Source organism: Equus przewalskii, chromosome 5 (genome assembly GCF_037783145.1).
Source record: "Equus przewalskii isolate Varuska chromosome 5, EquPr2, whole genome shotgun sequence".
Lineage (NCBI taxonomy): Eukaryota > Metazoa > Chordata > Mammalia > Perissodactyla > Equidae > Equus > Equus przewalskii.
In genome coordinates, this window is record NC_091835.1 from 82313268 (window position 1) to 82333460 (window position 20193).

At 41.9% G+C, this 20193-nt stretch overlaps 1 protein-coding gene and 1 long non-coding RNA gene across 3 annotated transcripts in view; one reads left to right on the forward strand and one right to left on the reverse strand.

Moving 5' to 3' along the window:
* Window positions 1-15488, reverse strand: part of LOC139083415 (uncharacterized) — a 112519-nt gene extending 97031 nt beyond the window's left edge. The window contains exon 1 of the long non-coding RNA XR_011540119.1: window positions 15293-15488. This is a non-coding gene — a long non-coding RNA (uncharacterized lncRNA). The remainder of the gene's footprint in view (window positions 1-15292) is intronic.
* HMGA2 (high mobility group AT-hook 2) overlaps window positions 1-20193 on the forward strand; it is a 129032-nt gene that overhangs the window by 36962 nt on the left and 71877 nt on the right. The gene's annotated exons all lie outside the window — the stretch shown is intronic.

Here is a 20193-nt window from a genome sequence, read left to right on the forward strand (position 1 = left end):
AGTTTTAGTAATCCAACAAAAATGCTCTATTCTGTAAAGCCAATTGCAGAACAAAACTTTAACTTCTCCAGATGGAAAATGGGATATGCATATTCGCTGAAGGAAAGAAACATATTGTTTCCCGCGCTGGCGCTGCAGTCTTAGAGCAGTTCCATGACTATTATGTATGCGCAGTAAACATTTATGACCATATTTAGGTCCAGGGAGCATGTGGGATTTCGTGCTAGTGGTTGCTGATGAGTACCACAAATAGGAATCCTTTATATCTGAGGTATCCATAGTAACTAAGTAGGCCCATTTCCATCGTGCTTATTAGCTTCCAACCTGCTGGCCATGCTCAGACTCTGTGGGCTCCAGGATTCCTAATTCATATAACACCCCTGAGAGGTGGGTAAGTGCTTTTCAGAAATGCAAACTGAAGCAAGGGATTTTAAGAGATTTTAAGAATGCTACGTCGCAGCCAAGATGATAATTTTTGACTCACCTGTTGATTTAATTGAGTAGTGTTTTAAAGACAAAATTACATAGCCAGAAACAAAACTATGATTATTAGGAAAATAATAGCGTTTTTCTTACACCCCTTTGAAATCTTCTGTTATGTTACTGACTCCATAGTTGGCTATTTTGTAGGCAGCACACGTCATGTTCGCCTCACTTTTGGCAGAGATTGCTAGATTTGCTATTAATGTCCATGCCATTTCTTAATATGGAGGAATATTTAACATACTAGAAAAATAGTTTAAATTAATGACATTAGCATTGATATTGTAATGTTCATATATCCTCTTTTTTCCTAGGACACACTACCACTGATGCTCTGGTGTTTACATGTAACGCACATAGGAGATTTTCCTTTCGTTTGCATGTACAATGGCCACTTGAACACCAGCATAAAATTGTCAGTGACCTGTATTTCTTAGCTTATTTAACTGTGATTCGAAATACTATGATCCATCTTATTCACTTCAGTTCTTTTGCACATTAGTGTATTTTTGTTTGATTTATGAGGGTGAACTTTTTGTACTATACATTCACAGGTAGAAATGAAAGCGTTCTATCATAATTAAATGGATATGCACTGAAAACATTTTAGCTGTTGTTTTAAAATAATTATTAAGTTTAAACCCAAGTTAATCCTCAGACTTTCTAAAGTCCTCAAATTTGAATGGAATACAATATAGAATGCACTAGAGTGACATTTTTCCATTTCTATGCTGTCGAGACGGGAAGACATTCGTTCTAAGCATCTGTGTTCCCATCTGTTTTTCACTAATATTCAAGCTATAGTTACTGGCTAAAATGACGGAGAATCAAAATTTGTGAACTCTAGAGTGTCACACCAAATATATAATTCCTTCGTTTCCAAGGAGGGTGGGACTGTATATTGGAGAGAATAGTTCACAAACACAGGAGAAAGAATGGAAAGTGAGAATTACCCCTAAGGAGAGATCTATTGGTCGCTCGCTCAGCTAGCATTTATTGTGTCCGTGCAAATGCTAGGCACTGTGCGAGATGTGGGAGATACGCTGGTGAGCAGCTCAGGGCCCCTGCTCTCCTGGATCCTCTGTTCTAGAGAAGAATTATGAACAATGGTCTGTGGTCTAGTTACTGAAAAATAAAGGTGATAATTTCCAACAGTGACAAGAGTTCTGAATAAAAATGAAGCAAGTTAATGGGATGGAGAGTATTGGAGGGAGGGAGGCTACTCTGGATCGGACAGTCTGGGTGGGCCCCATGGAGGAAGTTCTGTGTGAACTTAGAGGCCTGACTGTCAAGAAGGAGCCAGCCTTGCGGCTGGCAGAGCTGTGGACCGGCATTAACAGCAGATGAGGGGAGGGAGTTAGGAGGGGCTAACCGATTATTCAACTTTATTTTTCTTATCCCCTGGGTTATGAAAAATGTGACTAGGCAGAACACTCAAGAATTTGTCGCAGGTTTCATAAGAGGCAGGTAAAAGGCGAGAGGATTCATTGTATCTGTTCTTCTTTTGACACCTGTGTGATTATTTGTAAGCTTTGAAGTGAAATAAACACAGTCGTCCTTGTCCCTCTTTGTCCATGGGGGGATTTGTTCCAGGACCCCTTGGACCAAAATCTGTGTATGCTCAAGTTTCTTATATGAAGTGGTGTAGTATTTGTATATAACCTATGCACATGCTCCTATATCCTTTAAATCATCTCTAGATGACTTATAATACCTAGCACAATGTAAATAGTTCTCGTACTGTATTGTTTAGGGAATAACGACAAGAAAAAAAATCTGTATGTTCAGTCCTGACGCAGCCATCGTAGGCCTTTGGATCTGTGGCTGGTTGACTCCGTGGATGGGAAACCGCGGCTATGGAGGGCCACCCGTATCACTTCTCCCACCTCGGCCCACCTTTCATTCTTCAGCACAGAATTAAAGCAATCAAAGCAGGCTTTAGTGAAAGCAGACCTTACTCTTTTTAGTAGTGCTAACTTTGAAAAAAATCACTGGCACTTAGCTGAGATGTAGCCGACGTGTTTCAACCGCACATAGCGTTGTGCCCTCTTAACCCAGCTGAGTCAAACTGTTCTTTCTGCTGCTGCTTCCCCCGTAGGAATGAGAGAGAGAGTGTGTGTAGGGACGAGGAAGGGGAAACCAGTTCTAAACACCTCAGAAGAACAAAGCAGAGGAGAAAACAGAACTTGTGAGGAAAGAGGTGGATAGAGGCACATGCGACTCCTTAGCTGTGGGTTAAATTAGTAGCTCGTATAATAACAAAAAATGTTGACACTATGAATTGAGGACCTGCCCTGGTTGTTAACTGGTGCCCCTGAGTGTGGTTACTGGCCCGAATTATGCAGAAGCAGCCACTTGTCCTGTTTTTAGGGTGAGCAGAAGTCTAGGCTGCCGAGGCGCTGAATTCTTTTCTAACTTTTTGTTCTGTTGAGAACATTTTTGCTTTTGGATACAAAGGCAGCATGAAAATCTGGAGACCTTCTCAGGAAGGGGAACCTCCAGGAACTCACTCTGTTACGGGGAGAGCCAGGAACCAGCACACTTGGAACGGTATCTGAGCAGGAGGAGTCGGAATTGGCTGGCCGGTCCTCCCTTAGCGAGTGTTTATTATGTTTAAGCTACAGAACTAATTACTGTGAAAGGACACAAAGGAAAAAGAAGACCACAACCCTGTCCTCATGATCCTGACAAATCAGTTGGACTGAGCGCACAGGAATCAACTGAAGAACACTTGTGCCAAGTTCCACTTGTGCAGAAGTGGAGGATGTGAGTCTTGTGGGGAACACAGAGCTGAGGCGTGAGCGATTAGTCAGGGCTGTAAGGCTGCCTGCAGGAGAAGACTTCGGGGTGGGGTTTTGCAGGACAGGAGGAAACTGTTTGAATTAATATACATACAGCTTGTCCCTTGAACAAGACTGGAAGCCCTTGCAGGGCAAGGATGGGGCTTGTCTTTCCCATATATTGTGTGCAGTCCCTTCTTACTCTGTATTTACCGAAAGCTTGAATGACTGGATTTGGGCGCCGTTTTGCTGAATGGATGAGAGGCTGGCCTTCCACTCTGCCACTGGCCACAGCACAAAATGCAAACAGATGTTGCAGGCACCTGTAGACCTGTCCCTCTTGTCTTCCAACCTCCCCTCCCTTTTGAGCTCTTTCTTCCTCCAACATTGCTCACAAAAGAATTTCTGCATCTGAGAAGCAGCAAATATCCACTAGCCTTCTGCAGCTGGCCTCGCTGAAAGGGGAGAATCTGTTGCGTGCCCCTGGAAATGTAAGGATCTCTTGTGACAGGAAAGTCTCAGGAGGAAACTAGTGGTTAAATTGCTAAACTCTTTGAGTCTGAAGCTTTTTTCACTTGCAGTCCAGATAAGTGCCTGATCTCGTGGTATCGTGTTTCTGACTTCTTTGTTCTGCCTTCAATTTTTTTTTCAAAATGCCATTTTCATTTGTTCTTAGAGTTTAGAACATGTCAAAGAGCTTCTCTGAGCCGTAGGTGGTTTTACAGAGCACACAGAGAGTGAAAACTAAATATCATCCTGGAAGCCGTCCACCACGATCGGGGAGGAGTCACATTACTTTCCAGTCTTGGCTGTGTCTGAACGTGAAACAGGAAAGGGAGAACTGAGGCAATGAGTCACCTCATTAGGGCCCAAAGAACCATTTACCTTGAATATGGAGAAAAATTGAAGCAAGAGTTTCTTTGCTATTTTCTCCATGGTTCTTGCCCAGTTTAGCGTATCTTTTTTTTCTCTACGTTTTCATCTGTATCTGTTGACTTATTCTATCAAAGACTAAGAACGTGTGTCAGAGCTTCCCCAAACAATTTAGTATCTTTACATTTCAGTTCAGTGTATCCTAAATGATGATTATGGCAGAAAAACCCAGGTTGTGTCAGTCTTGCTTGTTCTTACTGAACTCTTTCACCTAAATCTTCATTAGAATCTATGGGAATGCTAGCATCAGTTCTAATAAGTTATCAACGACGTGATTAGTGGTTTTTATTGGTTATTCTTGATAGAATAATGGAGTAATTGCATTTTGAAATTGAAAAGTAAATTAACAATTTGTGCCAAAATCCAGATTATAGACACTGTGATAGTGAAAATACTAATGGCTGCCACAAATCATCAACACATCATGTACAGGTGTCTAATAGATTAACATTGATTTTCTGTACCATATATATATATATATATATATATATATATATATAATTTTTTTTTTCTGAGGAAGATTCGCCCTGAGCTAATAACCTGTGCCAGTCTTCCTCTATTTTTTAGTATGTGGCCCGCCAGCACAGCATGGCCACTAACAGAGCAGTGTAGGTCCGCACCAGGGAACCAAACCCAGGCTGCCAAAGCAGAGTGTGCTGAACTTACCACCAGGGCTGTTCCCTGTACCATGTATTTTACGAGACTGGCATTAGTGAGCTGCTACACTTCCTTGATCAAAGAGGCAGAAACCTTTGCAAAACATTCAGTTGATAGAATGGTTAGCTAGACTGAGTCTAAGAACTGGTTTCCAACGATCCTCCTCACTCGGCTCAATACCAAATAGACTTTGATTCATTTTTGTGTAGGGTTCCCTGGGCCAATTTAGTTTGGATATACATCATTTGAAATAGGGTATTGCCACCACCACCATTATCATGTACACACAAATCAAAGCAAGGCTGGAAAAGGAATAGGGTGGGTCACAGAGCAACTCAGAAAGATGACAGCAGTGACTAGGAAATGGAACACAGTGGTTGTATTTCAAGGACCCTGCTCAGCTGGGAAGCTGCTAAAGATTTCTGAGTAAGAGAATGACTGATCAGATCTGATGTGATTTAGAAAAAATGTAGGCTTAGTCAGAAGCCTACATCGCTAGCCAGATAGTCCCATGACCAACGCATTAGAATTATTTGCTGCAATAATTTTATTCTTTGAAACATCAGTTTTAAAAATAGGTATTTATAAGACAGGTAATTAGCATTTTATAAGATGATTCTTATACTTTCCTAATACCAGAAGCTGGTAATCATCACATGCTTTGATTAACTTGAAAGTGAAGACATTTGCCTCCTTCTAGCAATCTCGTCTAAACATTAGCAGCCTGAGAACTGTCCCTTTAATTTTATGAACGTGCATTGAAATTGTTGTACCATTATTTCAATGCTGAGTCTATTTCTCAAATAGATGTAGACTTCTGAGGATATGGACCCCATTTTTGCTTTCTTTAATATCTCCCCAGCTCTGGAGAAACCATTGTTACTCAATAATTCTCGCTGAATGAATGAAGAATTGAATGGAGAGCCCCTAGGTTAGCTGTAACTTTCCCTCTTAGCATCAGTGAGTGATTAGCCCGGGGTCACAGGGAGAAGGACTTTGAGCCTTCTGAAGGACCAGGTCTCTGTAAATTGCCAAATACATAAATTCATGGTCTCTTCGGATCAGTGGGTTCCACACCCAGGAATTCTAATTCAGTAAACCTGGGCAGATGCACTGGATGAGTTTCTTCTACTGTAGAAGTCGGCAAACTGTGGACCTCAGGCCAAATCCAGGCCATCGCCTGTTTTGTATGACATCTAAGAATGGTTTATGCATTTTTAAATGGTTAGGGGGAAAAAAATCACCAGAGTAGTACTATTTTGTGACTTTTGAAAACTGTGAGATGCAGATTTCAGTATCCATGAGTAAAGGTTGACTGGGGCACAGCCACGTTTCTTTGTTCACGGCTTGTCTGTGGCTGCTTTCGCACTACGGTGGCAGAGCTGAGAAGTTGCCACAGAGACCACCTGGCCCAGAAACCCTGAAATATTTACTGTCTGGCCCTTTACAGAGAAAGTTTGCTGACCCCAGCTCTGGTGTGTCTTTCTGGCCCTGTTAATCCATTTATATGGGTTTCTTCCTTCAGTGTGCAAATGGAAAATAAATTTAAGTTCGTTAATAGAAGCAAGAAACCTTTAGCTATGCCTCCAGATATTTTTTCCTTCTCTTGAGAATCTTGAATGTTCTATATCTAGATTCTCAAAGCTAAAGAATAATGAGGTAGAATATGTTTTATCCATTACCATAGGCCTTTATGACGGGCATGCTGAAAGTGTGGTTTTCCTTTAGGTTAGAGAGCCGCATTCCTTTTCTAGTCACACTCCATTTTTAGGTCACACTTAGGCTGTCAGCTCTACAGAACAATGCCAAATGGGTTTCTTAGGATCTCTTAAAAATCTCTTCCAGTTTGGTTTCTGCTCATGTCTCATCCAGACAGTTTTCCTCAGAAAGGCGCAGGAGTAGTGGAATAGCCTTTCCTTATGAACAATATATTTAGCTTCCCTGTTTGGTGTGTTAATGTCACAGTAACCTGCCAGTTGCCTTCTGTGCTCTGCAGCTTTGTGCTCTCAGAGCATCCTAGCTTTCTTGGATTTAGGACTTTTTGGGCAAAACCAAAGGAAGTGGGTCTTTTGTAGGTGGAATCGACTCTGAAATGGCAGAGAGGCAACAGGATGCAAGGAGAAAAATATTCTCACCTCTTCAACTCTTTCATTCACTCCCGAGCCAAATGTGATCTGGTTTCCACCCCCTTCATCCCATGGAGAGTACTCTAAATAAGGTCGCCGATAACCTCTTAACTGCCAAATCCAAGGGACACTTCTTGGTCCTCATCCTGATGTCTGTTCTGAAATATCTGACACATCAATCATTCTTCCCTATTTCAATCCCAGAACAAAATCTTGTCCTGATGTTTCTTCTCTCATCTGAAAGCTCCTTGTATCTGGTATATTCTTCTCTTTCTACCTGCCCCTTACACGTTGCTTATCTCCAGGGTTATAACTGAGGCCCTCCAGTTTTCATGCCATGTGTCCATTCTGAGGAAGCTCAGTGACATCTGTGTTCCAGTTATTGCCTACATTTCAGTGACTGTATTCTTGGCTTACTTGAGAGTGCCATCATTCACCCGGTCATCCTTAAATTCCCTGCTTTCTCCATTTTCAGGAATCACAAAGTCCTGTCGTGTCTTGCTCCCTATGTTTTTGAGTTTTCTTTTCCTCCATTCCCACTGCTACTTCCTCTGCACGGGTGCTTATCATCCCTCCTCTGAAGTATTTGCAGTGGTCTTCTCCTAGTTTCCCTGCTGTCTCTAGTCTTGTCTCTCCACCCCCAAAATTACTGCAAGTGCCACCTTCAAGACAGGAACTTTATCACTTCCATGGCTACCATTCACTCAAGTCCAAATGTCTTATGTTGATTACAGCCTTAGGTCTAGTTTCTAATCTTGCCTCTGATCATCCACCAGTTGTAGGTAGGCTTTACTTCATTAATACAGAAAGACCCGTTTTTCTGAAACCACTGTTTATTTCATACCTCTGCTCTGATTGTCGTGTTCTTTCCTTTTATCTCCATCTAGTAAAATCTGTACAAATCTCAATACTTATCTCCTAAGCCCTAGTCCAAATATGGTACCCCCCCTCCTGAAATTAGTTACCCCCTCCTCTTTGCTGTCATGGCAGTTGGCAAACGCCTTGAGAAGAGCACGTTTCACAGTGCACTGGAATTGTTTGTTTACCTGGTTTTCACACAGCATACTCTGTCTCCTTCATCTTTGTATTTTCAGTGCATAGCACGGCATCTATCTTATAAAAAGTATCCAAGGAATGAATGTCCAAGCTATATGTCTGTACCTACCCCATGAGTCTTCTAGATTCTGTTACCAGGCATGTTAGAAATGAATGGCGCTTTGAAAACCCAATAGGGCAAGTACCAGCAGAAGAAGTTTATTGCCTTCTTTTGACATTTTGTTTGTATTGAATTTAGGCTAAGTTATGTGGCTATGTATAGTCACTCAAGAAGCCAGGTGTGGGAAGAATAGTATTTATTTTAATAGAACAGAGTGGAAGAAAAGAGTAGAGACTCCCAATGTCACTATTAGTGAGGCACATATACTAAAGTTTAACTTCCCTTACTAATATTAAGAGAGCTTGGTAGAAAGTTAGTGTCTTATTAGTCATATAAAGTATTTATATATGTGTATTATGAAGTGTATGTATATATAAATGTCACCATTATCACATTGCTCTGAGTTATAGTTTATGATATTCACCCTCAGAAAATTATCATTGTAAGTCCAATAATAAAGACAGCGGCCTGAGCAGAATACCCATGGGGTTTAACATATGGTCCCTGACTAGAATTCAAAAACCACATACATAAAAAGATAAGTAACAATATAAGGCAGTTTGAAGTATGCCAATTAATGGCAAGTAATAAGTTAGGTCTATTTCGTATCTCTTTATACTCTACTTTAGCTCTGTACACACTGAGTGTTTAATAAGTAATTTGCTGAATGAATGAAGTGACAATGGATCAGAGGCAAATTTGTAGTAATTTTTCAATTGTTCTTTCTTCACTGTGTGCATTAAACAGGAGTTGGGTCTTGGGCTGTGTTTATTGACACTAGCTAGTTGTGAATAAGAATTTATCCTTAATACTTTCATAGATCTCACTTATTACCTATGAAGAGAAAACTTATTTTTATTTCACTAATTTACAATCAAAATTAATAATTACATTATATAAATAATAGAGGTATCTAAAATATATAAGTAGTAAATATATAAAAATATATATAATTTAAAGTATGTAAAGTCTGCTGCTTAGCTGAGGCCTTTGTCAGTCTTGCTTGAGACACACTGGGTGAAAATGTAGATAAAAGTCTTTAATGACATGAGGCAAATAGTCAGGAAATTTTAACCATCTTCTTTTCAATGGGAACAAATTGCTTTCAGACAACAAAGCCTAGGTTTCCAATAGGAAGGAAACCATCTGAAGATGTGGTTCCTTCTAGAAGTTGTTTCAGAGTCTTCAGAAGTAGGCAGAGGCTGGCCCAGGTGCTTCACCAGCTCTGTTGGAGTGGAGTACAGGTGACCTGTGTACTTGCTCTTGGCTGATGTATCACATGCCCCAGGCTGCCCACGTTTACCCATGGAACCTCCTTAACGCTTAGCAAGATATCTTTTTTTTACAAAAGAGTTGATGACCGTGATTCTGACTTATCTGTTCTTCTGTATCTACAGTGAAGGTTAATCTTTTCACAAGTATGCTTAAAATATTACAAGATTTTAAATGATCATCCCCGATCTCCTCGTCTTTGCCTTTTCCAGTCTGGAGCTCCAACTCAGGAAAATAGTCACATTTTGAAGCAAGTGTAGCTCTTTCTACAAGTTTTCTCAGTGCAAGAAAATTGGACTCTCTCAGATCTGCGTGGACTGATTCTATCTTCTCTTCTCCCTTCATTCAGCCAGAAGGGTTCCCCGCCCCCTCAGTAATACTTTTGTAGGATTACTATGTAGCTTAATGCTATGGCCATAGTGAGTTTTGTTTTGTTTTTTTCAAAATGAGACGTGTAAAAATAAAAAAAGAAATGTTTATATTTAAATACAGTTAATGCAACAGGTAATTCTTCCAAAGTAGTCCCAAATTGAATTTTTACTCCTCCGTTCTCATCTTAGAAGATACACTGGCAGAGGCTCGGTACATACTTTCTTTGGTTGTCTTGTTGGTAGTAATACCAGATGTACTTCATTTAATTGAATAGTTGTGTTCTTGAATGACTAAACGATATTATTCAAAGTTGATCTATTTATATGCACTGGAAGATCTTGTCATTTATAACAATCTTAGTTTATTATTCCAAAGATCAGAGTGTAGTGCAAAGAATCTTTCATTCCAATTTTCAGATATTTAGGGGTTTTTTTAATACTAAGGGTTACATCAATCATAAGTCAACTTTTATGACTTTGAACTACCAACTTGGTGGATGTTACTCTTTTTTTTCATTTGCTTTTTCTTTGGATTACTTTTACTATCATTAGAGAGTAAGCAGGGTTAGTCAGTGGAAGGTGAGCTCATCGCTGCTGCTCCAGCTATTTTTAGAATCTTTGATTTTAAAAAAAGTGGTTGGATGGAAGAATTAGAAGTACATTCAACCAGGCTGACCCTGGGCTCCATTAGCACGGGCACTGGGGAGTTCATTTTCTTTGTTGTTGCTTCTAGTTTTCAATAAAACTGTTTCTTTAGAAGTTCTTTCTTTTTCCCCCAAACTTATTATATAAGAATGAAGCAGCTACAGATCAGTGTACCATATGAATGCATGTTTATAAATGACTGACTTAGCTGTTCTGGTCTGTTAGTTAAATATGTATTTAAGACACTTTTTTAAAAAACAGCAGTTCTGTATTATGTTTTCCATAGAATGGATTCTAAGTTTCTGCAAAATTAGTCATTTCTATTTCAGTGTTTTCAGGAGTTTACACTGTACACTCACTCCCAAATCATGGTGTAAAGTATAAATCAGTTAGAGATATTAAAACAGTGGCGGAAAATATCTTACTTGGTAATTCTATATTTGTCAGTAAGTTACTTTGGATAAGGCAATGTTAAATAGTCCCATTTCCCTCCTAATTTTAGTCTGTACACAACTACATATCCAGTTTTTCTTTCAAGAAAGCCACATCCTAGGAACCCAGAAAGGGATTCCAAAGTGGTAATTCTCCATTTCTCCACATATCATTTATAAAACAGGGTTTCCGGCATCTGATTTTTGAAAGCCATAAAGTCATTTCACTACTTAAGCCCAAACTTTCTAAATCAAATTTTGACCTAAGAACAAATACTTTTGCCATTTACAAACATTTGAAATTAGGGTTTCGAGTAGAACTTTCCAGACAGCCTTCAACAAAGCCATGTCAACACAGGTCCCCAAAGCACATTAAATTATACAATGCTCCACCATGTACGAGAAGTATTTGCCACAGAAGGAGAAGAACTTAACCCTTGAGCAGGCCAGTTTGTTGGAGCAGGGGTGGACAGGTGCACTCCAGAGAGGGTGCTGGAGGAGGGTGGGTGGGGGGTGCACATGTTGGAGGGTGCAGGGAGCTGGCACTCTGGCTCCTGGGTTGTAGGGCTCATTCTTTGCAACTCTGGTTTGTGAAGTGATTTATGGGAGCATACATCACCTTCCTGGTTGGCTTTGTTGACACCTTGTCACATTCTTGCAGACTTGAGGAATTCATTGTTCTTGTTTGAACTGATAAGAACAAAAACAAGAAAAAAAAAAAAAAAGGTTTTCTCCCTGAGTCCTTGGGAAAGGACGAGGGGGTGGAATGTCCACATGGAGCAGCGGGGCTGTACTTTCCCAAGCAATGCAGCCTTTGAATCTGCCACATTCTTGCGTCCGGGGAAGCCCGGCCATTAGGGGTGCGGGCTGCAGCTTTATGTGCTGTATGGAAGTGGTTTTCTGGTCGCGAGGCGTTTCTTTTTGCAGGGATGGGACTGTGGCAAGGGGCTTGGGGAGGACTAATGAAGAAGTGGGAGATAGAATGGCTGAGAGGAGATTCCAGTGGAAGGTAGAGTGACCCTGGTCACTGAGGGAATGTAAAACACGCCGCGACTTTTGATGTGAGCCGCTCTCTTCGCAGTTCATTCCTTGTACAGCGTGCTTTTCGGGCACGGTGCCACGCTGACCTCTCCTCTTTGATGTGTAGTGCCCCATGCCTCACTTCGTGTCTTGGCAGCCTGCACACAGAGGCTGGCATCTGAGCCCAGCACTTGAAGAAAGCAAAAAGCTTCAGAATGGGAGCTCGTCCAACCACTAGTTAAAAGTTTGCGTCATGTATACATAGAGTATCATCTCCCACTTCAACTGAGCAAATGAATGATCCGCCTGTTTCTTTTTAGATCTCTTCAGAATCTCTCTGATATCTTTGCTTCCAAAAAAAAAAATAAAGGATTAAACTCCTTTTCATCCAAGAAAAGTAACAGGTCAGATCATATGTACCACATCATGGGATTGTTAATGCTCATACTTCCTTTGTGAAAATATATGTTTTCTTTGAGAGCAGCTTAGCACAAACATATTCCATTCACTGATATTCTGTCATCAGTTTTGTTGATTGGAAAGAGAAGAGCCCATTCACACCCCAGCCAAGGGCTGGGTGTCTGGGGAGTTTTTGCATTTTCATGTTCTATTGTTAACAAGGTCACGTGGAGTGTCATAAATCACTTTACCTGGAAGCACCGTTCACACATCCCCACTACGAACCTCATTTTGAACTGCAGCCATAGAGTGCAGTTTTCAAGCTTCTTAAAATGGCTCTCTGCAGCCACGTTTCCTGTAGCATGCATATGTATCAACTAGCGCTTGCACTGGGTTCACCAAGCAGTTACTATGCTGTGAACAAGCGAACAAGCGATGCTTGAAGAACTGGCAAGGTAGGTGGCCAGAGAATGGAATTCAAGAGTTGGCGTTGTGATAATGCTAAATGCAAATGAAAGTGACCTAATAAATGTATAATAATACAGTCATTGCATGATTAAAATAAGAAACTAGGTTCGGAAGGCATACGCTTTTGTGTGTGTGTCTTCTATCTTGCTGTGAAGTGCTATTTTGGCTAACATTTAAATGTCTAAATATATGCAAGCTGTCAATATCGGCATCAAACTTCTAACGACTGTCCCGTTGTTAAAATCACAAGGCCAGTTTCCCCAACTTCTTTGCAACTCTGAGGAGCCTGCCAGTTCTGCCTTTGCCTTTTTCTTAGCTTGGAAGCTACTGTGGTTTCCAGAATTAAGTTTATTGACAGTGTTTCACTGCTCTCTGCTGGAGAAGCCCAAAGCTAGGCCGGGCGTCCAGGGCTCCAGTCACTTGCTAGGAATGCAGGTGAGATGGCTCAGCTGATAAACTCCCGGCCTCTGAAACTTGACTCAACACAAGGCTTCTTCATGCTTGTCAGGGATCACAGCGGAAGGGCGGTGCTGGGCAGACTAGAGACGGGGTCCTTGGAGAGGAGGAGGGCTAAGATGGAAATGGAACACCGCCCAAACCCAGTTTCTCACCCCCACTGTTGTCCTATATAAAGTTATCCTGTGCACTGATGCACAGAGACTGTGCAGTTTCCCGAGTCAGTGTTCACCCTTCCATTTTTGACACATAGATATATATTTTATTCTATTCTATACACCTGAGATAATAGTCCCCCACCCCCAAAAGGAGAGAAAATAAAGCTCTTTTGACCTAACTTTATATATTTTTCCTAAATTTATTCTTTAGTATGTGCATGACTGGAGAAAAGGGATCAAGAGTATTTACCAAGTAAGTCGTGAGTGTGTTAGGACATTTTTTCTAAAACTTTTCTGGGCAGGAATAAATATTAATTTACATCTTCATTTGCATGAATACGAAACTATACCTTAATTTAGATGTTCTGCTTCTCAAGTATGAAACAAAAGTATAAGTACACAAACAAAAATAGCCAAGACTTTAGGTGAGTATTGTTTTAAAATACATATTGAGTGTGCATACCTATATATATTTATGCACATGTACATGTGTGGTTATGCATATATTATACATATATATATTGAAGGGATCAGGAGAGAAAATATGAGTGTAACATGTCTTTAAAGTGTTTTATGTTCTTTCCAGTCTGACATCTTTTAACTTAAAAACAACTTGATGAATAGAAATCATAAAAAACTAGCCTTACAACAGCATTAAAGTGCTATTCTATGCTACAGCATTCCAAGTGAATTATTGCTGTGCTGTCAAAGAAAACAAAAACATTTGGGAAGGACTGTTTATTTTACAGTGGTTGACCAAAAGTATGCAAGTGGTTATAAAAAAATGTAGACAGCTAACGATGGGAGGTGCCACTTGCACATTCTGAAATCCATTCACAAACCTTTGACACTAACTCTCCATCACTGGGATCATATTAGAGGGAAAAGATTTTCCATGGGGAAAATCCTAGCACTTTCAAAGCATTTCAGTTCAAAGCAAATAAATAAAGCCACTGTCCCCCATCCTGTATCACCGTATCGCCTCGCTCACAGAGCCTGATGGCATGCTATTATTTTCCCAAGAAGAGCAAGGAAAATTTTGCAAAAATATCTCTCTTAGGGGTATGGCAATGAGATATTTTTCTGCTCTCCAGCATGTATTGCCCTTCGTATTTAAGGATTAAAATAAAAACTGCCATTCACAACGTTCATAGATTCTTTCATTAAACAAATATTTCATTTTAGAACTAGATGGGAAATTAGAAACCCCTAACGCAGCCCCTTCTTATTAAAGATAGTGAAGTGTGTACTCAGAGAAGATAACTGACCTGCTTAAAGTTGCATAGGTGGGCAGTGTGGAGGGATAGAAGCGAGAAATAGAGGTTTCTGCTTGTGTTGTGGTGTGTTTTGCCTGGATCGGACTGGATATAGTCAAGACCTCACAGAGATCTCCTGGGCAATGCTTACGCTAATGTTTGAAGATTTCTCATTGTGAACAGATCTTTATTTCAAGAGTCTAGCTCTTGAGTTTCAGGTTTCTTCTACTTTTTTTTTTTTTAAGTTCACAGTTAAGTTAGGATCCATTTCAGTTTCTGATAGATCATTAGATATATTTTTGAGAAATGGGAATAATCGTAACTGGTGCAACATATCCTTATCCTGGGGTAAAAGACATGAAAAGCTCCTAGATATGGTTAGCATGAGTCTATCACATAAAACCGCTCAATCAATACCGACTGAAAGGGTGCCTTTAGGGAAAGGCTCCACATTTCCTTTCTGTGGATGCCAACGCAGCTCGTTTTCTGGCTGGCATGTAAATTGTAGGAAGGCACACATTTTAAGTGTATCTCTGTGGAACAGGGAATTGACAGACAGCTTACCACCACTCACACGTGTCAGCTGCTGTGGGCATGTGGCTGTCCTAAAGCGTGGCCCCCCAGTGGGGAGAGTGAAGAAAGCGGAGGAGACAGAAGCAGCTACTTGCGTGGGCGCCCTACCTCAGCGGCTGGCTCTTCTGGTCTCTGAGGGTCTCCAGCGTCTCCTAGTGTCATGTCATGTTGGCCCAAGAGACAGCTGTCCTTTTGAGAGCTCGGCTGTTTGTGTCTCCTCAGTGGAACAGCATCAGGGTTTTTTCGGATACAGCATCTGCCTTCCCTCCGTGACATCCTTGGCTTAATCACGTGCTTGCTGGCCAGGATATGTAAATAAAACTTGGCTAAAAAACACTTAAAGGATTATGAAGCAATCTTGCTTAATAGTAGCGAAACGAAACAAAACAAAAAACCACTCCAACAAATCCTCTTGTGTGCTACTAAGTAGTGGAAAGATCCAGTTATGACCGAACCGCCCTGGCCTGAGGATCGTCCCAGACCCAGAGAGAGAGGAGAAGACAGGGAGCGGGAGAGGATCCCCCTCGCGGAGAGAGCCGGCGCCCCGCTCCCCGCAGCCCCGCGCCCCGCACCCCGCAGCCCTGCAGCGCACACGCCCTCCCTCCCGCAGCTGCTAATGAGGAACAGCCTGCTGCAGAAGGAAGCCGGCTAATCCGGGAACCGCCTTTGCCGCCTGTGCTGGGACGGCTGGGTCGCTGCTGCTGACACATCCTTGAACTGCACACCTTTTCCCGTGTGCTCAGAGGTGGCCTGAGCCCTCAGTCGGTCCCCCAGGAGGTCCCGTGCTGCAGACGGCGTTGAGAGATTCAGACTGCGGGGCTCCTAGGCGGCTCTTGCAGTGGAACGTCTCCATTTCCTGTCCCTGGACGGTCAGTGGCTGGCATGGGACTGCGGAGCGTTCCCTCCGAGCTGTCTGTCACCAAAGCTGTCTACTCTGATCGGAGGGAAGTGAGCGTGGAAACCCCTGGTGCCTGTGCGTGCCAAAAGCAACCTTAGTCAATGAAAAGCTCGGCAGACGGCGGGGTCCTGCGTGCCGACCTCTCGCTGCTCATGTGAGAATCATGCGCTGCTATTTCTGCGGCTTCTGCCAGTTGGCCCCGCTCACCTTTTCTGTTCGTACTGCAGCGGCCAGGAACCAACGAAAGAGGAAGCCTCGGCCGGCTCCGGGCTGCGCTGCCAGGAGCGCGTCTGTAGTGGGTCCAGCAGCAAAAACAAAACAGGGCAGGGCCGGGAGGCCCGGCCAGAGCAGCTGAGCGTGGAAACAAAGACGCCCGCCCACGGCAGCCGGCAGCAGCCCGCAGGATGGAAGGGCAGGCGGGACCCGAGCTGCGAGCCGGGCTGCGGCCTCCCAGAGGGGGGAAACTGAGGCCCAGAGAGAGGATGTGACAACTCTGGGCAGTGGCCAAGCCGGGTCTCCTGAGCGCCCGTCCACACTGCTGTCTGATTTTAGGAGCTCTGCTGCTAGTGATGTAACCCTGGACAACTTACTCTCCCCAGCCTCAGTGATCTCATCTGTAAAATGGGGTGAGAAGAATACCTCCCTCCCTCGGAGAGTGGTTGTGAGAATGACAGGACAAAGTGTAAACACAGCTGGTGGCACGATGCGTGGCGCGTAGGAAGCCCTCCGTCAATGATCGCTCATCTTACTTGAACGAGGACTTGAGATGCACGCAGAGCAGGGGAGAGAGATCGCAAACACCTGATCTGTCAGCCATCACGGCTGCTTTTCACGAGGGATCAGCACAGCTGAAGGCAGATCAGGTTGAGTATACGATCTGTGCAGTTCTGACGTTATTGTCGTGTTTAATTAAACGGCGGGCTCTCCTGCGCCTCCAGGAAGAGCCCAAGTTGGATGAGGAGGAAGCGGGTCACGTGAGCCGCGGAAGCGTGGCGGTCCCCACTTCCTGAACCTGTGTTTACCCGCTTGTGAAGGCGCATCCTGAGCCTTCCTGACCGACAGTTTAAAGTGTTCAACTTCGAAGTTATATTCTGATGGAGAACACTTCCTAAAAGGCTGGAGGATTGTTCTAGGGATAAAAGAAGAAAGGAGACGGTGAATAGCACCACGTTTGGGGAAAACTCTAGCGATGTATGATTATCTCCTCGTTAGGCCCAGGTACATGGAAGCGATAAGGAACCAGCTTATAATAACATTTATTCCAAAAGTGATTGACGTCCGGTTCTGACACCAACTGGTCATGAATCACTTACTAAAAATGATCACACAACAACAATGACCGATTATTGAGCTCTTACTGGATGTCAGGTATTGTGCAAACTACTCTGTGTTTGCCCTCTCACTTAATTTCTACAGCAACCCCGTGAAGTATTTCCCCCTTTAGTGATGAGGAAGGTGAGGCTTAGAGATGTTAAATTACTTGCCCCAGGTCACTCAGCTTATAAGGGCTCTTGTGCCGTCAGCCACCGGCTGTGTCCTGCTCCCTCTTAATATTAATCCCAACCTGAATATAATCTCCGTGGGTCACTGTTGTCTCCTATAAATTAAAGACTGGACTACGTCGTTGCCAAGGCTACTTCTTTCAAAATTCTAAATGTTTCCATAAAGAGGCACAGTTTATAATAAGCAATGTTGCTTTCCAAATAAATTCTAACCGATTAAGGAACCAGTTATCTTTTTTGTATGTATTACCGTTTAAATTAGACATTTCAGGAAGGGATTAAAAACTGGGAAAAATAGTTTCACGTGATGTTTTGATGTCTGTGCACGCCCATGGCCCTTGGGAAGAATTAACATTTTTACCAAATTGGGGGTGCTCAGTTGATAGTGACTGATCAATATTAATGCAGAAGTGTATCTCCTTGTGCTGTCAAGGGCAAAATGTAAACTTTATTTGTGCTGGCCTTTATTTCTAAGGAAGGTTGTGCTTTTGTTCATATAATCTGTCTCCTGAAGGTAAGCAGTCTGAATAGGTCAGCATTAATTCTTTACTCTGTGAATCTATCAAGTTTTTTATGTCCTAATGTAATTATGCTTCTAAATTCTCAATATTTATTGGTATCTTTGAAATTTTGTTAGTTAGCGTCATCTAGATTAATATGTGCTGAGAATCACTACCTGTGTGACCTTGGACAAGTTTCAGAATCTCTCTGGGCCTTAGTTGGCTCAGCTACAGAATGGAGATTATAATGGGGTCATCATTGTATTATTATGGGTTGTTGAGAGCATTCAGTGAGTTAATTAGGTGAAGCCCTTCAAATTGTGCCTGGCACTTGTAAGTGCTATGTAAGTGTTAACTGATGGTGTTAATCACTGACCATTTCCAAACTGGAATCTTCTTACAATTGTGTCCAATAAGTTTTAAATCATAATAAGCCTTTTAGCTGATTCTATTTTTAATTGATATTCAACGTCGTAAAGTTTGCTTTTTTCATTTCTCCCTGGTGTCTGTGGTTCCATTTGCATAAAAAGTCTTCTCTTTTAAGAAATTTTCATATTCTTCTACTTCATCCTCTCTTTAGTGCTACGGTAAGTGGTGACTCACTGTTTATTTTTTCCTTAGAATTTTATCTAGAGAAACTTCTGATTTTAAGCTGTGACATAGAATGGGTCTGGTTCCACTCATTGAATTGATTTACTCTGAACTGCAGATTATTTTAGGTAGAATTTGTCCTCAGTTTCTTCCTTGGTGTCCAAGTTTCAGAGAAACATGCTCGCAGCCCTAGTCGTGCTGAGTAGCGGGTTTTAAAATGACACCACGAGATACGCATTTCTCAGATACAGAAGTTTGTTGTTCTGTTCTTTTGGCGAGAAGAGACCCTTCTTCCTGGGAAATGTAGCCACAGATTGCTGGGTTTGAGTTTTATTAATATCCTTGCAGATTGAAAACAAAATGTTTTCCCTCCCCGTTTTTGTTCTTTTCCATGTGGCAAACCCGGTGATTTGCCACATGAGCCAATGTGTGTCTCATATGCTTATTTTCTTGTGCACTAGCGCCCTGGTGATGTCATCTGGAATGTGTGCAATCCCGGGGAATAAATAACATGCTAGAAAACCATTTGCTTTGAGGCAACTGATTTGCACTCCTGCACCTTACAGTGTGCTCTAAATAGCTCAAACTAGTTTCCTTTTTAAAAATTAATTTCAAGACAGGCCACTTCTCCCATGTTTCTTGGTTCAAATAATATTAACCACAACAATAATATAAAAAGATGTTTATAACTAATGACTATAATTTGAGAGTCACATTTTCAAAATTATTTTAAATTTGGTATCTGTGCCATGAAAATGTCTTTTTTTTAAAAAAAAAAAAAGCAAATTACTAGGTTAAAAGTTTTGACTTTTTCAGCTTGGCTCACGTATATATCTTTGTTGCTTTCTTGTTGCCGTTCTTTAAAAATGTTCATTGACTAAAAAGAGTGCCCAGTGTTAAGATGTAAGCCTGCTGGGCGAATTTAAACTGGACTGTTCGCAAACCGCTTCCAAGCTGCCATTTCACTTAGGGATAAAGACTAGCATCCTTGGTCCCTGTCTCCTCCTCCTGGTGAGGGAGCTGCATCTTGATCCATCATTCTTGCAGGGAATCACTGAGACGGACATTGACTAAAAGACAACACGGAAGTGTTTGGGGAAGAGGCGTTAATCCAACCAGGCATGCCACTGAATTCGAGAGACATTTCCAGACAAAACTTCTCAGTTTGCCAACTAACAAGCCAGCTGGCAGTGGTCACTTTCCCTTGCTGCCTTATCTTGAACACACTCTTGCTAGTTGAAGGCACAGTCCATTGAATTCCTCATTTCCTGTGTTACTCATTGCCTTCCTCCAGTGCCCCTTAATAAGTAAGCCAGACTCCCTTGAACTATAGGTTGGATTATGAAATGCTTGGGATTTTTAATGACTTTGAGCTCATTTAGAAAGTAATGCATGTTCCTCACGGCCCAGAATCGTAGAAGGCCAATTACCTCACTCTATTTATTTGGCAATTTAAGTGATGCCTTTTCTATAAAGAGCTCATTACACAAATGGCCCCCTGTGCAATCAATGTTATTT